At 41.4% G+C, this 16128-nt stretch overlaps 1 pseudogene; it reads right to left on the reverse strand.

The window, feature by feature from the left end:
- LOC123375778 overlaps window positions 1–16128 on the reverse strand; it is a 92989-nt pseudogene that overhangs the window by 56729 nt on the left and 20132 nt on the right.

A 16128-nucleotide genomic window follows, 5' to 3' on the forward strand; every position in this document is an offset into this window, starting at 1 on the left:
GAAGTGGGGGAAAACTGTGAGAGCAGCCAAGGACCTCTATGGTCTATAGCAGTGGTCCCCAACCTTTTTCGTCTGGCGCCCGCCAGACAAAGGACCGTGGCAGCGGTCGAGCATCCGCCGAAATGCCTCCGAAATTCAGCGGCGACGCCTCTGGATGATGCCGCTTGTTGGCGGTAAGCGGCGTCATCCAGAGGCGTCACCACCGAAATGCCGCTGAATTTTGGCGGCATTTCAGCGGATGCTCGACTGCTGGCCAGGACGCAGGCGCATTTAGATGCCCCCACAGGCGCCTCACCGCATTGGGGATCCCTGGTCTATAGAGCCAGGGAGTAAGTAATAAAACAAATTACTGCCCTAATCTAATTTGAGTAATGATTTTGGGCCAACGGGGGGAAAGAGCCTGACAATTTAATGTGTTAATTGTAGAGATGGACCAAAGTCTGAGATCTGAACATCTGCAATATTTGGGATAATATGGGTCCTTCTACACATTTCACAGGTGACACCTATTCTGTAATGGACCAGACTTACATTCAGGATTCAAACACTTTGAACTTTGTGAATGTCTGGATCAGAACTGTAAAGGCCCATCTCTAGTTGGTGGAAAGGTTTAGGGCAGAATTTGAACCACATAGTGGATATTGGCTTTGTTATTCTGCTCTTCCTACTTGCAGAGACCTCTTATAGTCTCCAATAAGGGATCAGCTCCCAGGAAGACCAGGATATTAGTGTGATGGGTTGGATCACAGAAACCCCCTTGGGAACTGCCAACTGATGTGCCAAGACTACTTCTGCCCCAGCTTTCCTGCCCTGGCAGCTTGGGACTTCTGTGCCCTGCCTGGTTTGCGTCAGACCCGCTAGCCTGCTGCAAACCCAGACCCAGGTCTGAACCAGGTCCCCTAACAGCTGTAGGCTTAATTGAAAGCAGCTTAAGAAGTGTTCCTGTCTTTAGCACTCAGATGCCCAACTCCCAATGGGGTCCAAACCCCAAATAAACCCGTTTTACCTTGTATAAAGCTTATACAGGGTAAACTCAAACTGTTCACCCTCTATAACACTGATAGAGAGATATGCACAGCTGTTCCCCACCCCCCAGGTATTAACACATACTCTGGGTTAATTAATAAGTAAAAAGTGATTTTATTAAATACAGAAAATAGGATTTAAGTGGTTCCAAGTAGTAACAGACAGAACAAAGTGAATTACCAAGTAAAATAAAATAGAACACGCGAGTCTAAGCCTAATACAGTAAGAAAACTGAATACAGATAAAACCTCACCCTCAGAGGTGTTCCAGTAAACTTCCTTTTACAGACTAGTTTCCTTCTAGTCTGGGTCCAGCAATCACTCACACCCCCCATAGTTATTGCCTTTTGTTCCAGTTTCTCTCAGGTCTCTTTGGGGGTGGAACCAGCTGAAGACCAAATGGAGGGGTCCCCCACGGGCTTAAATAGACTTTCTCTTGTGGGTGGAGACCCCCTCCTCTCTCCTATGCAAAGTCCAGCTCCAAGAAGTCACATGTCCATGCATGACTCACTTTTTACAGGCAGCAGACATTGTCCACATGCTATCTTGAATGTCTCCAGGAAGACTCCTTATGTGGATTGGAGCCTTCCAAGATCCATTGTTCATTAAGTGTTTCTTGATTGGGCACTTAATTTGCACATTCCTTTCTCAAGAAGCTGAGCAAATGCTTTATTAAGGCTACTTAAAAATCAAGCAAGTACACGGCCAATATTCATAACTTTGAATACAAAAGTAATACATGCATACAAATAGGATGAATAGATTCAGTAGATATGGGGTCCCCAATGCGGTGCCTGCAGGCGCCAGGGAACCCACGGGGGCATCTAAATGTGCCTGCGTCCTGGCCGGCGGTCAAGCAGCCACCAAAATGCAGCCAAAATTCGGTGGCGACACCTCTGGATGACGCCGCTTGCCGCTGACAAGCGGTGTCATCGAGAGGCATCACCGTCGAAACGCCACCGAAATTCAGTGGCATTTCAGCAGATGCTCCACCGCTGCCATGGTCCTTCATCTGAAGGTTGGGGACCACTGCAGTAGATCATAACCTTTACAGAGATATGTTACGTGGCATATGTAGCATAAAACATTCCAGTTATGACATATGTACATTCATAAGCATATTTCCATAAAGCCTTATGGGGTGCACCATCACAATTAGCAGAGATTCCCCAATGCACATCTGAGGAGATCAGAGGGGTTTTTTTTTAAACCTTTAGAGAGTAAGATCAAAGTTACCGTTATGTTCCCAAATTGCAGGTCCAGGATTTTGTCATTAACTGGATTGATGACAACGTAGAAAGGCATCACTGTGGACTTATGAAGACCATCACAAACAGAGATCATGAAATGATTGGCAGTGGGTTCTGAGCATTCATGCTTGGACAGAACATAATTGATATAACCAGCCCAGAGACTCTGAAGACTGAATGAACCTCTGTAGAAAGTAGGTTAGATTAAAAATAAACTAGTGGAAGTTTAAACTCAAACTTTGTAGCTCAGACCCATCTCTAAATATTATTGATAAAACCAAATAATCACCAGTAAGGTCTAGTAGCCTGTGGATTAGTTTCCCAAGGGAGTAGTGGAAATCCTTTTGCTTGAATCATTGAAAATAATACTAGACAAAGCACTCATGAATACACTATGAAGAACTGCGTGCTGAACGATGGACAAGATAACAATAGGTTTCTATGATCTGATGCTGTTTAAATAGATAATGATTAGCTAACTAGAAGCCACTTGCTGCACTGTATTTCCTCAAGATGTTCTCTCTCTCTCTCCTATCAATACTCATCATTATATAAGCAGTTGTGAAGCATTACCCAATCATCTTTTACCACATTAAACTCCAATAAGCCCCTTTATTATTAGGAACACATCACAAAAAAATCTGTAACTCACTTATATTGATTCCAGCATTGCTTTTTTCATAGCAAGGTGAGGGAAGAGTGTCTTCTAGGTAACCATACAGAGGGTTTGTCTCCAAGAAGAAGGTTAGTTCCTCAGGGACTGTGTCCTTATCTGAGGCATTCAGATATTCCAAACTGATATATGCTGAAGACCCCTCATCCACTACGAACATGCGTTCCAAGAAAAGACAGGTCAGCATTATTCTAACTATTTGGAACACGTCGCTTAGGGTACGTCTACACTACGGGACTATTCCGAATTTGCATAAACCGGTTTTGTAAAACAGATTTTATAAAATCGAGTGCGCGCGGCCACACTAAGCACATTAATTCGGTGGTGTGCGTCCGCGGTCCGAGGCTAGCGTCGGTTTCTGGAGCGTTGCACTGTGGGTAGCTATTCCCTAGCTATCCCATAGTTCCCACAGCCTCCCCCGCCCCTTGGAACTTCCGGGTTCTGTCTGGAGAATTTTTAAAAATGATTCTGAATTTCATCTTCTATAACGGAGCGCTGATAGAACGGATTTGCCTGCCCTTACAGCGATCACGTCCGCATGGTCCATGCTGGAGCTCTTTTTTTATTTTGATTTCGGACTGCATCGCCACCCGTGCTGATCGGAGCTCCACGCTAGGCAAACAGGAAATATTCAAAAGTTCGCGGGGCTTTTCCTGTCTACCTGACCACTGCATCCGAGTTCAGATTGCAGTCCAGAGCGGTCAGTGGTGCACTGTGGGATAGCTCCCGGAGGCCAATACCGTCGATCAGCGGCCACACTAACCCTAATCCGATATGTTAATACCGATATTGGCGCTACTCCTCTCGTTAGGGAGGAGTACAGAAACCGGTTTAAAGAGCCCTTTATATCGATATTAAGGGCCTCTTGGTGTGGACGGGTTGGGCGTTAAATCGGTTTTACGCTCCTAAAACCGATTTAAACGCCTAGTGTAGACCAGGCTTTAGTTGCATCAGTTATTGATATCTGGTTAATTGATCAAACCAAAAGATTTCCAAGTACCAACAACTGCATGGGCAGTCAATTAATACAGGGACTGTCAACCAGAGGAGTAGCTGTTTGTAAGGGGGTGGTGATATTTATTACTATTGGGTTAGAGTGAGAGTTTGTTAGCAAAGGGCTCTGCCCCAGGAGCAGAACAGGGAGAGAATTAGGAGTTTCAAAGGCTCAAATCCCTACCTGGATCCTCCCTTGCTCCAAGGGGAAACAGTCTGGTACCGGCTCTATACCAATAGCAGGTTACTTACCCCTCTCAAATGCGACGGCTGGTGCATTAGGGAGCTGGAATTCAGGCTCCACCTATTCCTGGCCTACTTGTAGGAAGGGAGGCAGCTCCCCCATTGGGCGAGGGCTGTAGCAAGCCTTCTCGAAAAAACAAAGTAAGGGAAATGGTAGCCAGGAAGCTTAATACATTAACTAAAGAGTCATTTTAGATCAGGTCTACTAGCTCTATTTAGGTCTATTATTGTGTTTGTTTTTAAAACTATACTTTTTCTTTGCTATGTACTATAAGGATTTATTTAAATAAACATACATATTTGAAAAAAATGTATTTTCAAAAACCACACATGATTTCTGAAAATAAATTCTTTAAAATATATACAAATGAATAGCACAAGCACATAGGGACAAAATCAGAAAGGCTAAGACACAAAATGAGTTACACCTAGCAAGGAACATAAATGGCAATAAGAAGAGGTTCTTTAAATACATTAGGAGCAAGAGAAAGACAAAGGAAAGTGTAGGTCCTCTATTTAGTAGGAAGGAGAGCTAATGACTGATGACATCCGGAAAGCTGAGGTGTTTAATGCCTACTTTTCTTCAGTCTTCACTAAAAAGCTTAATAGCAATCAGATACTCAACACAAACAATATTAACAACAAGGAGGGGAAAAATTAAAGGCAAAATAGGGAAAGAACATGTTAAATAAGATAATTAAGATATATTCAAGTTGGCAGAGCCTGATGAAATTCATCCTAGGGTACTTAAGGAATTAGCTGAAGCAGTCTTGGAGCTCAGCAATTATCCTCAAGAACTCATGGAGGATGGGTGAGGTCCCAGAGGACTGGAGAAGGGCAAACATAGTTCTTATAATTAAAATGGGGGGGAAAGAGGACTCAGGGAATTATAATAGGCCAGTCAGCCTACCTTCGATATCTGGAAAGTTACTGGAACAAATGATTAAACAATCAATTTGTAAGCACCTGCAGAATAGGGATAAAAGTAATTGCCAATCTGGATTTGTCAAGAAAAACATCATGCCAAACCAACTAAATTTCCTTCTTTGACAGGATTACTGGCCTAGTGGAGGAGGGGAAGCAGTAGATGTGATAGATCTTGATTTTGGGAAGGCTTTTGACACAGTCCCACATGACAGTTTCATAAACAAACTAGAGAAATGTAATCTAGGTGAAATTACTATAAAGTGGGTGGCACAACTGGTTGAAAGACCGTATACTTAAAAAGTAGTTATCAATTATTAGTTGTCAAAGTGAGAAGGGGTCCTGCCAGGGTCAGTCCTGGGTCCAGTACTATTCAATATTATCATTAATGACTTGGATATTGGAGTGGAGAGTGTGTTCATACAATTTGCAGCTGACACCAAGCTGGGAAGGGTTGCAAGCACTTTAGTAGACAGGATCAGAATTCAAAAAGACCTTGACAATTTAGAGAATTGTTCTGAAATCAACAAGATAAAATTCAATTCAAACAAATGCAAAATACTAAACGTAGAAAGGAAAAATCAAATGTACAACTACAAAATGGGGAATTACTGGCTAGGTGGTAGTACTGCTGAAGAGGATCTGGGGATTATAGTGGATCACAAATTGAGTATGAGTCAACAATGTGATGCAGTTGTAAAAAAAAGGCTAATACCATTCTGAGGTGCATTAATCAGAGTGTTGTATGTAAGACAAAGAGGTAATTGTCCTGCTGTACTCAGCATTGGTGAGACCTCAGATGGAGCATTGTTTCCTATTCTGGGCGCCACACTTTAGGAAAGAGGTAGACAAATTGGATTGAGTACAGAGGAGAACAAAAATGGTAAAAGGTTTAGAAAACCTGACCTCTGAGGAAGGATTTAAAAACCTGAGCAAGTTTAGTCTTGAGAAAAGAAAATTGAAGGGAGACCTGATAACAGTCTTCAAATATGTTTAAGGCTGTTATAAAGAGGACAGTGATCAATTGTTCTCCATGTCCACTGAAGGTAGAACATTCAAGCAGTAATGGGCTTAATCTGCAGCAAGGGAGATTTAGGTTTGATATTAGGAAAACTTTTCTAACTATAAAGGTAGTTAAGCTCTGGACTAGGCTCCCAGGGAGGTTGTGGAATCCCCATCACTGGAAGTTGTTAAAGAACAGGTTAGACAAACATCTGTCAGAGATGGTCTAGTTTTCTTGGTCCTGTCTCAGCACAGGGGGCTGGACTTGATGATTCTCAAGGTCCCTTCCAGCCTTACATTTTTATGATTCTACAATATATGGGCAAGACCTGACTTTTTAAAGAAACATGGCTTATATTTATGACTGGACACGCCAAGTGGAGTCTTCATGCCAGCTAATGCACTTCTTAGGTGTGTAGTGCCAAGTGCCTCACTAAATCCCCTCAGGATGCATTAATCAGCACTACTGCACTGGCTTGTATCTTTGCCCATTTCTAGTTGATGCCAGAGGTTCAATGGTCTTCTGACAGTGCTGGCAAAGTTTGAAACCACAAACTTGTAGCAATGTGCACAGTTCAGTGTGCCAGTTAGTGTCGATATTATTATGGGACTGAGGTCTGAATTGACTCCCCACTTGGTCCCTCTGAACCACTCTCCTCCAGCCAATCTATCTAGGCATTCGTAGCACGCCTATCACTGTAGTATCCAGTGTGCCTCTAATTCCCCACTGCTAAGACCCTGCCCTTTTGGAAGATCCTACAGGAGTGCTGATTTCTCATCTCAGATCATATCACCACATACAGGTCCACAATCAGAGTAGGACCACAGTGCACCCCCAGCACCCCAGGGAAGCAACAGAGCACAAAAAATTTGAACTGAGCTGAAGCCCAGCACAGAAGCGGAGCTGCACATGATGACACAGCCAGAGATGGGATTTTGGAAGTTAGCGAGGGGGCAGGATGGAGCTGAAAGCAAGTGGGAGGTTGCAGAAAGGGAAAAGGGAACATGGCAATGGATGCAAACTAGTGTTTTTGAAACTGAATGAGTAACCAGAAGTCCCAATGAAGCCACAGAGAACTGACGGTACTCAGCACTTCTCAGGCCCTAAGGACTTGTGCCCTGTAGAATAGTTGAAGAAGGACTCAACAAGAATTTTCAAAGGGGATGGTAAAGGGTGATGCGCATCTGTATATGTAGGGGAGGTTGGGAGAAACACCAGTGTAAAGAAACAAACATCAAAGCAAATCTTCCCCATTGTGCTGGCATCCAGCAGTGGTTATTCACAGATTTAACTGACATCCTTTTCAACATGCCATCATCATAGAGACCTCCCTGCCTCTTCTCAAGAACTGAAAGCCAACAACTCATAAATACCATGGGCCTGATTCTCAAATGTTTGCATCAGAATAAAACTCCATTGATTTCAGCAGAGTTACATTGGCAGACAACTGAAGGAATGCAATGGAGAATCAGGAGACAGAAGCTTAGACAATCTTTTTCATGGCTGAACTTTTCTCATATTTGATGGTGGTCCAAAAGGTAAAAACTCCTTTTAGAAAGTTTGATTAGTATCATTTCAGGTATTTTTGAGCTCCACAAACATGAAAAATAATTTCCCCACTTAAATTTGTGCTTGCATAACTCAAAATAAGCCAAAGCTAGAAACAGGGAAATGGAAAAAAAAGAAAAAAAGAAAAAAAACAGTCATATGAAGAAAAGTTCAGTGGTCCAAATTTTGATCTCAGGTAGGGTGGTGACACACAGGAAAATCAATAGGACTCTATAAAAATTAATCTCTTTTAAAAAAAGAAATCCATAGAATTTAATTTTAAAAAATGATAATCTTAAATTTTGTAAAGTATCAGAGGTGTTAGTCTGGATCTGTAAAATATGCATCCGACGAAGTGGGTATTCGCGCACGAAAGCTCATGCTCCAATACGTCTGTTAGTCTATAAGGTGCCACAGGACTCTTTGCTGCTTAAATTTTGTAGGATTTTTCCAGAAGGAGTAATTTCAATTACCTGTGTACTATAATATGCAATTCAATGGTACAAGTTAATGTTGCAATAGAAATCTTAAACTTTCTGAATTTCCTGATCTTTGTTTGCTCGCTATCTCAACCTTGTTGTTGCAGTGAGGTTAGTTTTATATTTAGTATCATTATCTAGTTTGTACTAGACCTGGAAAAAAAATGGTAACATTGTGGCTTGATCCCCTGCCCCCCATTCAAAACAAAAACAAAAACAAAACAAAAAAACACTGATGAAAAAATTCTAACCAACTCTAATTGACACTTTTATCATGTCCTTCATCCAAAGTTCTCAAAGCCTTCTATAAACAGAAATAAATTAGACCCTGCTCCAGAAGTGCATTTAAGCACATTTAACTATAAGCACGTGAGTAGTCCCTTTGGGATCTGCTCACACATTTAAAGTTAAGCACGTGCTTACATGCTTTGCTGGACTGAGCTCTTAAACCTCTGTAATTAAGTAATTTGTATACCTATTTTACAAAAAGAGAAACAGAGCCACAGAGATTTTAAGGTCAACATTTTCAGACATGTCCACTAATTTTAATTTCTTCCTTATTTCAGTTAAAGGCACCTAGCGCCTGATTTTCAGAAGTGCTGAGCACCACTGACTTCTCCAGCTCTACTCACTAGACGATGCTCCTTTCTCCCATGAGAGGAGCATGATTCCTGCATTAACGGATTCCCGGGTTAACAATGAGAATAGCATTTAATTTCTCCATTAAATGGGTCAGCCAAGTTGAATTACTAAGCAAAAAGGTGCCTGGGTTTCATTACCAAATGCAACCAAAGAAATGAATAATAATTTAAAAAACCAAAAAAGGAATTAAAATAATGTGACGAATTAAAGGGAGTTCCAAAATGTCATGTTGCTGAAATACTGCTGCTAAAAGTGTGCCTGCACAGATGGAGCGGAGCACTGTCACCAGTGACCTTGTTCACTCTTCCGCACCAACTCCATTTTTTCAAGTTTCTTCCTCCTACTGGAGCTACGGACCTTCCATCCTCAGAGGTATTGTGACTTGCCAGCACACATCTTTGAAAGGAATGTCTTTAAGCACTCATTTGAAAAAGAAAAAAAAAAGTGAGACAGGAGAATGATTTCCCTGGAAAGTGAGCAGAATAACCACCATTGCATAGCATAACATTGCAGCACTAAACGTATATCACCCTTGTTATAACTGGAGATTGTCAGTAATCATTACCAGAGATCTAGGCTATGAAAGCGTAGTAGTTAATTACCTGCTCTTATCTGATGGTTTTAAAGAATCCACTGCGGAGGGATCTTTTTATATGTGCTTTCTGTCAGTGGGAATGGGATTATACAGGAGTCAGAATTGACATGGGTAATTTCTGATGAACTCTATTCTACAGATGGACCTGACTCAAAGAGCACAGGCTCTCAAAAGCCTTGCAGAGTTTCAAATCCAGACATGGATTTTTGAATTCATCTCTCCATCTATTCTCATTCAGGCTTTCTGACTTCTAACCTGTCCTACTCTATTCTCTTCACGCGTGTTTTCCAAATGGAGCAGTCATTTAAGACTAGACTGTACTTAGCCTGTTCAGATGTACAAGGTGAGGGGAAGAGTTAGTCTTCTCCCATTTTGTGTGACCATGCAGAGGATATGCACAGTACCTATCACTGAGTTCCCTCTGTGTAGAAGGACCCTGATACCGTAATGCTGACAGCCATGCTAGAAATCCACTGGGAGCATGGACAGACAGGGCAAGCACATGCTGCAAGCTACTAAAAAGTTTTAGAAGCAGTTGCCACTATATGCTCTTCTCCAGAGCCTGCGGCAGGTCTAGTGCCTGCTCCTGGGACAGTGACTGCAAGTTACCACCTCTACATTCTCGACTACTGCACAGTGGCTTAAAGACACAGGGCATAATTCTGCCCTAAATCCAAACTCTGCTCAGAATAGTGGGTTGGAGTCCTACTTCTGTGCACCTGGCCCTGGCATCTGATAGAGCAGCCTTGAGGTGGCTCTAAATTACTCAGATAACATGACAGAGCACCACACTCCTACCTCACTGGGGTAGTGATTGGTACAGGAGCCAGCTTCAGCAGCTTTACGCCAGCAGCATGTTCCTCTCCACAAATAGGAATTCTCCACTGCCCAGCTACAGCCAGAATCCAGCCCTTTCACATCATCTGAGCAGTGGAGGCCACAAGCTACAATATTGTCCACAATTTAATCCTCGGTGTTCTGTATTTCACTTAGGAGCTGAAATGCTATTTTTTAATCATGTTGAAATGCTACTGTTAAACAGTAGGGCAAATAATAAAATTGGGCCTGATCCTGCAGACCTTACTCAGGCAAACTCCCATTGCCTTGAGCAAAAGTTTTGCCTAAAGATGGCAGTATCTGGCCTATTGTAATTAACTTGAAAAAGCAGATTGTTATAGACACCTAATGCCTGTTGTGTATAGGGTTTTTTATTGCCTTTAGAATGTTTAATATTTTGAGAAGTAAACTAGAAAGACTTAGCCAAATTAAGTATTTTCTCTAAACTGTCGGTGTTATTTGCACTGGCAACGTGAATGGGATAAATTGGATTAGATGCTGTCTATATTCAAATCCTAATTGTGAAGGATCCAAATTTTTGAGCAATGCGTGGAGGCAAACCAAAAAGCAAATACTACATTGTCTGCAAAGCAGCAGATAGCTCAGTTTACCGATTAGTCAAATGGTTTTGGTAGCATGACTGATCTCTGAACAGAAGCATTCCACGTCTATTGGGTCCTGTGCAATGAGGTTTATGACAGCACAGCTCTCCATCCTGTGTCATGAAAAACTATACAACCTGGAGTACAGCACGGCACTTCCAAGCTTTGGGTGTGTATTCTGGTGTCATCACAGTAACTCCAAACCAGACTCGGGCGAGAAATCTATCTTCTGAATTATAATCTGGAAAAAATTATAGTCCGGCAGTTCAAATTGAATACACTGAAATGTGAAACGGTTAGTAAACATACCCAGATGAACGGTGGGACGTTGGTTGGTGATGGGGAGGACTGTGATGTTCAGATCACAGACTGGGAGAGTGGTGTGAAGAGATAACGGTGGAGGGAGAGCTTTATTAAAACAACAACTATCCACTGTACCAGCCTCTCCATCTGAGACAATGAGGGTCACAGTTGTCGTCACAAAGGCTATGTCCTATTTCACCTCCTAGAAAGAAACAGAAAATAGAGATACTGAAATCACACTCACAGGAGAGCACACAAGAAGAGCAGAAAAGATCATCTGATATTTCCTTGAAAAACAATAAATCAATCAAGTATCTTCAAAGGCCGAGGACTTTGGAGCAAAAAAACAAAGGAACTTGTGCGTATTTGGAAATGTTTTAGATTTGGCTGTCAAATAAAATTCAGTCTTATAACAGCCATTGAATTTAAAAGACCAGCCCAACAAACCCCTAAGTAGTGCCATTTAATGCTCTCCCACATAGCAAACCTGTAAGCTATATTACTGGAAAGTTAATACTAGAATAACATGTGAAATAGTGCACAGTATTATCCCTTTCATAGCATCGTCAGTGTGAGGAGCTCAAAGCTCTTTGCATACTTTAATGAACTAAACATCACAACAAGCCTGTCAGGTAAGGAAGTCCTGTATTATCACAGTAAAAGAACTAAAAAAGAGCCACCGTGGCTTAACAACCATGTAAAAGAAGCAGTGAGAGATAAAAAGACTTCCTTTAAAAAGTGGAAGTCAAATCCTAGTGAGGCAAATAGAAAGGAGCACAAACACTGCCAACTTAAGTGCAAGAGTGTAATAAGAAAAGCCAAAGAGGAGTTTGAAGAACGGCTAGCCAAAAACTCCAAAGGTAATAACAAAATGTTTTTAAGTACATCAGAAGCAGGAAGCCTGCTAAACAACCACTGGGGCCCCTTGACGATCGAAATACAAAAGGAGCGCTTAAAGATGATAAAGTCATTGTGGAGAAACTAAATGGATTCTTTGCTTCAGTCTTCACGGCTGAGGATGTTAGGGAGATTCCCAAACCTGAGCTGGCTTTTGTAGGTGACAAATCTGAGGAACTGTCACAGATTTAAGTGTCACTAGAGGAGGTTTTGGAATTAATTGATAAACTCAACATTAACAAGTCACCAGGACCAGATGGCATTCAGCCAAGAGTTCTGAAAGAACTCAAATGTGAAGCTGCGGAACTATTAACTAAGGTTTGTAACCTGTCCTTTAAATCGGCTTCGGTACCCAATGACTGGAAGTTAGCTAATGTAACACCAGTATTTAAAAAGGGCTCTAGAGGTGATCCTGGCAATTACAGACCGGTAGGTCTAACATCGGTACCGGGCAAATTAGTCGAAACAATAGATAAAAATAAAATTGTCAGACACATAGAAAAACACAAACTGTTGAGCAATAGTCAACATGGTTTCTGTAAAGGGAAATCGTGTCTTACTAATCTATTAGAGTTCTTTGAAGGGGTCAACAAACATGTGGACAAGGGGGATCCAGTGGACATAGAGTACTTAGATTTCCAGAAAGCCTTTGACAAAGTCCCTCACCAAAGGCTCTTACGTAAATTAAGCTGTCATGGGATAAAAGGGAAGGTCCTTTCATGGACTGAGAACTGGTTAAAAGACAGGGAACAAAGGGTAGGAATAAATGGTAAATTCTCAGAATGGAGAGGGGTAACTAGTGGTGTTCCCCAAGGGTCAGTCCTAGGACCAATCCTATTCAATTTATTCATAAATGATCTGGAGAAAGGGGTAAACAGTGAGGTGGCAAAGTTTGCAGATGATACTAAACTGCTCAAGATAGTTAAGACCAAAGCAGACTGAAGAACTTCAAAAAGATCTCACAAAACTAAGTGATTGGGCAACAAAATGGCAACTGAAATTTAATGTGGATAAATGTAAAGTAATGCACATTGGAAAAAATAACCCCAACTATACATACAATATGATGGGGGCTAATTTAGCTACAATGAGTAAGGAAAAAGATCTTGGAGTCATCGTGGATAGTTCTCTGAAGATGTCCACGCAGTGTGCAGAGGCGGTCAAAAAAGCAAACAGGATGTTAGGAATCATTAAAAAGGGGATAGAGAATAAGACTGAAAATATATTATTGCTCTTATATAAATCCATGGTACGCCCACATCTCGAATACTGTGTACAGATGTGGTCTCCTCACCTCAAAAAAGATATTCTAGCACTAGAAAAGGTTCAGAAAAGGGCAACTAAAATGATTAGGGGGTTGGAGAGGGTCCCATATGAGGAAAGACTAAAGAGGCTAGGGCTCTTCAGCTTGGAAAAGAGGAGACTAAGCGGGGATATGATAGAGGTATATAAAATCATGAGTGATGTTGAGAAAGTGGATAAGGAAAAGTTATTTACTTATTCCCATAATACAAGAACTAGGAGTCACCAAATGAAATTAATAGGAAGCAGGTTTAAAACAAATAAAAGGAAGTTCTTCTTCACGCAGCGCACAGTGAACTTGTGGAACTCCTTACCTGAGGAGGTTGTGAAGACTAGGACTATAACAATGTTTAAAAGGGAACTGGATAAATTCATGGTGGCTAAGTCCATAAAAGGCTATTAGCCAGGATGGGTAAAGAATGGTGTCCCTAGCCTCTGTTCGGCAGAGGATGGAAATGGATGGCAGGAGAGAGATCACTTGATCATTGCCTGTTAGGTTCACTCCCTCTGGGGCACCTGGCATTTGCCACTGTCGGTAGACAGATACTGGGCTAGATGGACCCTTGGTCTGACCCCGTACGGCCATTCTTATGTTCTTATGTTATTTCCATTTTACAAATGGAAGAATAGAGTCAAAGAGTTTAAGGCATAAGCTTTCAATATCATCAGCTAGTTTTTCTCTGACTTTCAGAGATGTTGAGCACCCACAGTTCTGACTGAAGTGAAGTTGTGGGTGCTCATAATCTCTCAGTCAGGACATAACAGTCTCAAGTTGAACCCCTGCCCCCCAAAAATGGATGCACCCAAAATTAGTAGATACTTAAAAAAAATTAGGTCTAAGGTCACACAGGAAGTCTGTGACAAAGCCAGGAATATACCTCAGATGTCTGGTTTCTCAGTCATGGTCTAGAGCCGCAAGAAAACAAATGGAGTCAGGAATGTCTAAAATATAACAGGTACTGGAGCTGGTCAAAAAAATGTGTTCTCACTGTGTCCCTTCACAAGATTTTGACAGATGCCCTCCAAAATTCTTTTCACCTAAACTTTCCACAGAAATGTTCGAATTTTTGGCAGAAATTCCAATACTGAAAAAGGTATCCAAAAATTGAAATAGTTCAGTGTTTTGACAAAAGAAAAAATCTAAATTTTCTACAGAACACACATGCTTTTTTAATAAAAATGTCACTTGGTCAGAAACCTAGTTTTCTGTTTACAATCAGTTTCAACAGAAAATTTTTAACTGCCCTACACAACACAGTCCACTGTGAGGAGGCTGGAAATCTGATCATCTAACCCTGTGCAGTGCACAAATCCTTTTTATAATAAAAGTCTTCTGTTTAGTACAACAGGCAATAATTGCCACATGTAGAAAGCATTATAAGGGGAACAATTTTATTGCCCATCCTTAAAAAGAAAATGTGTATGTACCATACTGTTACCGAAATATCGGGTCCGTCTAGCTGAGAGCCAATAGCAGCCTGACAGGGATAAGGAAAAGATTGCTTTATTCTGCAGAAGAAAGGAGAGCCCTGTACGCAGGTACAAAGAACTCTGCTGCACACAAATTTCACGAACTTTTTATACACTTTCAGACAAAGACCATGCCATGTTAACACTTCATTGGTGGTTGCCAGACCCCGTGAAACCGTTATCTGGTCAGTGTAAACCGGCTTGGAGCTAGTTCCTTCTGCTTCAAGGCAGAGGATGAAAGATAATTCAAAAGTTCAGGTTGCTGTGTACGTGAGGCTTCTGCTTCCCCCTACTGGCTGCCTGTAAGCTGTTAAGGGGGGCCACCAGTAACTTTCACAATACTGTACTAAAATAATAGCAGTATATAAGCAGAATTCATTTCTCTAGACTGGGTGGGCTTTATTAACTAACAGGTTACAGCTTTTCATTTCTGACAGGCCAATATTCTTAAAAACAGCTTTATCCTTAAGAAAACAAAAGGGCTAAAAAAAATCCCAACAACTAAGGGATCTCATAGAATACAGTGTCAGAAAATTCAAGAGAACACAAAAGACCCCTACTTCCATAAAGAGTTGCTGCAGCTGATCTCAATGGAGATATATTATTTAACAATCACTAGGACGTATCTACTGACAAAACAGTATCCACCAAGATGAGCATACAGAATGCTAGTGTGCAAACTGGCAATATTTCGAGTGTCCATTCTGCCCATAGGATGAATAGCAGGGTTCTTGGGAAAAAGAGCAGAGCAACAGAGAAAGCAGTCTCCCATCGCAAAGGCTGCTACAGTCACAGGGTGGGGGAGGAGAGGGGAAAGCAGGTGGTTTTGAACTTGAAAGAACGATTATTGAAGTAGTTCTCTTTTCCAGGCTGATGGCATGAACAATAAACTGCTGTGCTTGAAATCTGTACAACAGGAGCATTCTTGCTGCTGAGCAGGAGGAATTGAATGATAATGTATATGGACATAAAAGCAAAAAAAAAAGTGAGAAACAAGGATTTTTTCCTACTGTAATTAAAGTATTTTAAAAGACAGTCTTTTGATGTTCTTTACTGCAACCGAAACTGCACAAGAAAGGGGGTTGGCGGAGATTTCTTCTAGTACTCATTAGTATATACAAACACAGTTTTAAAGTAAAATCAGAAAAGGTGCAGGAGAGAATTTCACTGAAAATTTAACAATTCTAAATATCGGCTTAACTCAAAACAGCAAAGACAAGGACAATTCAGGCAGCTATTCCACGCTTAACTCATCCTGTAGTGCCCAGGTAACTCAGTGCAAGTGGCACAGGGCAGGTCTAGGGCTCCACAAATACTTAGGGTAAAAACAAACCGTCTCAAA

This window comes from Mauremys mutica, chromosome 8 (assembly GCF_020497125.1).
Source record: "Mauremys mutica isolate MM-2020 ecotype Southern chromosome 8, ASM2049712v1, whole genome shotgun sequence".
Classification (NCBI taxonomy): domain Eukaryota; kingdom Metazoa; phylum Chordata; order Testudines; family Geoemydidae; genus Mauremys; species Mauremys mutica.